Source organism: Silene latifolia, chromosome 10 (assembly GCF_048544455.1).
Source record: "Silene latifolia isolate original U9 population chromosome 10, ASM4854445v1, whole genome shotgun sequence".
Taxonomy (NCBI): domain Eukaryota; kingdom Viridiplantae; phylum Streptophyta; class Magnoliopsida; order Caryophyllales; family Caryophyllaceae; genus Silene; species Silene latifolia.
In genome coordinates, this window is record NC_133535.1 from 104,538,203 (window position 1) to 104,541,055 (window position 2,853).

Sequence of the window (2,853 nt, forward strand, 5' to 3'; positions counted from 1 at the left end):
TCAAACCCAACTGTTTTACATGACTCGAAGACACAAACGACCGAGAAGCCCCGAATCAAACAAAACAAACGTAGGAATACCATTAACAAGGAATGTACCGGTGATAACGTGCGCATCTTCCTCACCGCTTCTTCTCCATCATCAACAACTTGCCATCGGTCTTCTCGTCCACCTCCCTGGACAAGATTGGGCGATGCGGTCGGCTTAGCACCCGACCCTTGATTGTTGTTGTTGTTTGTCGGTGTTTTCGATAAAATTACCGCCGTTGCGGTTGCCTCCACTCTGGTAACTCGACTTCCCGGTTTGGCCATGATCCAGGCCGGTCTGTTGCTCACGAAGCTCTATGCGGTCTCGAAAGATCCCGTGCACTCGTGCACTCATGTCTCTTGTGGCCTACACCACCACAACCAAAGCAGTCACTCCCCAACTATTACTTACACTCCCCGGCCACGCCCAAAGGAAGCCCCAACACCGAACCCGACCCGGAAGAAAACCCCTTGGGTGATTGTGGTTGCCTTTCTTGTAATTAGATTGGCCACCACCCTCGCTCTCGGACTTCCTCTTCTCACCACCGACCTCTCCCGAGCCATCTCCACCAGCCTCTCCGCTCTCCCGGCCCTCTCATAGGCTTCCTTAACATCGCAAGGATCCCCACGGGTAACTTATCCATAATCGTGGTAGTCAACCCTCTTTCAAACCTCAATGCCAGGTTCTCCTCACTCAAACCCATATCCTCGGCATACCTGGACTTCTCATTGAACTGTCTGTAGTACTCGGCTACCGACATCTCGGCGGTCATCTTAAACTTATCAAACTCTTCCCTCAACTTACTCCTCACATGCTCCTCCGATTTAACTCCTTCCTCACAACCCTACGAAACTCCTCCCAAGGTATAGCAGGTAAGCCTTGGTTGGTGTATATCTCCTTAGCACTCACCTTCACCGAATCCCACCACTTGCCTGCGCCTCCCTCGGATAGAACGCAGCTGTTCCACTCTCATCTCATCGGACGGTGAACCAAGTCTAAGATGTTCTCCATCTCTCTCAGCCAACTATCAAGCAGATTAGGCTCCCCAACCCCCTTGTATTCTTTCGGGTTAAACCTCGCAATGTAGAGGCTGATTTTAGAATGATCAACCTCCTTCTCCTTACTCTTATCCTTGTCCTCATTCACTCTCTTCGGGTCTCGGTAGAGCATCCTGGTGCTCTAACATCTTAACGATGTCATCCACGGTCATAAGCTCAGCTCTCGCGTACAAAGCAGTTCTCTTGGGCGGCATCTTGAAACTATATATATATAAGAAAAGGGGTAGATATGAACATACGTACCAAACTTCAAAACACGAAGACGCGACCCCCAGAACCTACTCGATCGAGTTCCCAAACCCACTCGATCGAGTAACGAGCTACTCGATCGAGTGCTCCACGTACTCGATCGAGTACCCAAACTCCAGACCCAAACAGACCTTCTGATCTCTTACCTACTCGATCGAGTATCTAGGCTACTCGATCGAGTGACCCCCTACTCGATCGAGTACCCCTAGTTACTCGATCGAGTGCCCCAAAACTCGATTCTGGACTCAAAATCGCCAAAAACCCACCCGATCGAGTCAGTCTCACTCGATCGAGTAACACTAATTCGTAAAAGCTACCCGCATGTTACGTCATATGCTAACATGTTAAACTTTATGAATCACATATTATATCATAACAATCATGCTACACATCTTTTCTATATCTACGAGATCATTTCATCATGCTATTAATTGCCACGTTGTAAAACATTCAACATGTTATCATTTCATCAACAGTTTCTATATATCATCACTTTTCTTTCACCTTCTCAACTTCCAACTTCGAACATCCAACAATCAACACATTCCATCACATTTGTACACAAGTTAACCAAACACACATACGACTCGACAAACACTTCACCCATGTGACCGGTTCAAAGTTGTAGGGCGACCCCTGCGACTTTAGGACGTCTCCCAAGCCTTTGCACTAGCTCCTACGACTTTAGGAAGTGTTGGCCAACATAGTAAGCATTATTTTATTAAGACGAGTTCATTACTAACTTTATTATTTTAGTCACAAATATAATTTGAAGTTTATTTAATATATTATAGGACAACGTATTGAAAGAGGTAGAAGAAGGGAAATTCACTCCCAGTGGTCGTAATGACGTTCTTGCTAGAGCGATCGGCCGACCCGAACATCCAGGTCGTTTGAGGGGGCGTCCCGTTACAGGTTGGAGTAACGAAATATTATGGGACAACTGGCCCGATAAAGAAGAAAAGGAAGACTAAGTCTGAGAAGGCTGACATGGTACCATTTATTCTATTATTTTCATTTAAGTTCAATTCACATGTTATTGTTGGGATAAAAGATGCTGACACATTACATTCTTGGCACGCAGCTTCAGTTAATGGCATCCGTACTACTAAAGTTGAATGCTGGAGGCAAGCTTTCCGAAGAAGAAGTGCAGATGATGGAGGATGTCATTTATAAAGGGGGTAATAAGGTACAACAGATTGGTCAAGAGGCCGCTACTACCTTGGCAATACATGAGAAGGAAGTATCGGTCAACGAGATTAAAAAAGATCAGGTACCACCGAATACTTCCTTATTTTTCTTTTCTTTCTTTTTTTGGGTAAGATCAGGGGGTGTGTTCCCTGCCAACTCTAATGCTATAACTTCTGACATCGTGCCATTGGTTAATTTTATTAGGTAAATAATGGGTCTGAAAAGGAGATGCAACTTGAGAAGACGGTGATGGAAAACAAAGATACATCCCCTTCAAGTCGGTTCCCTGTTTTCAGTAAGGTATGCATACATGAAGTGTTTAATTAGT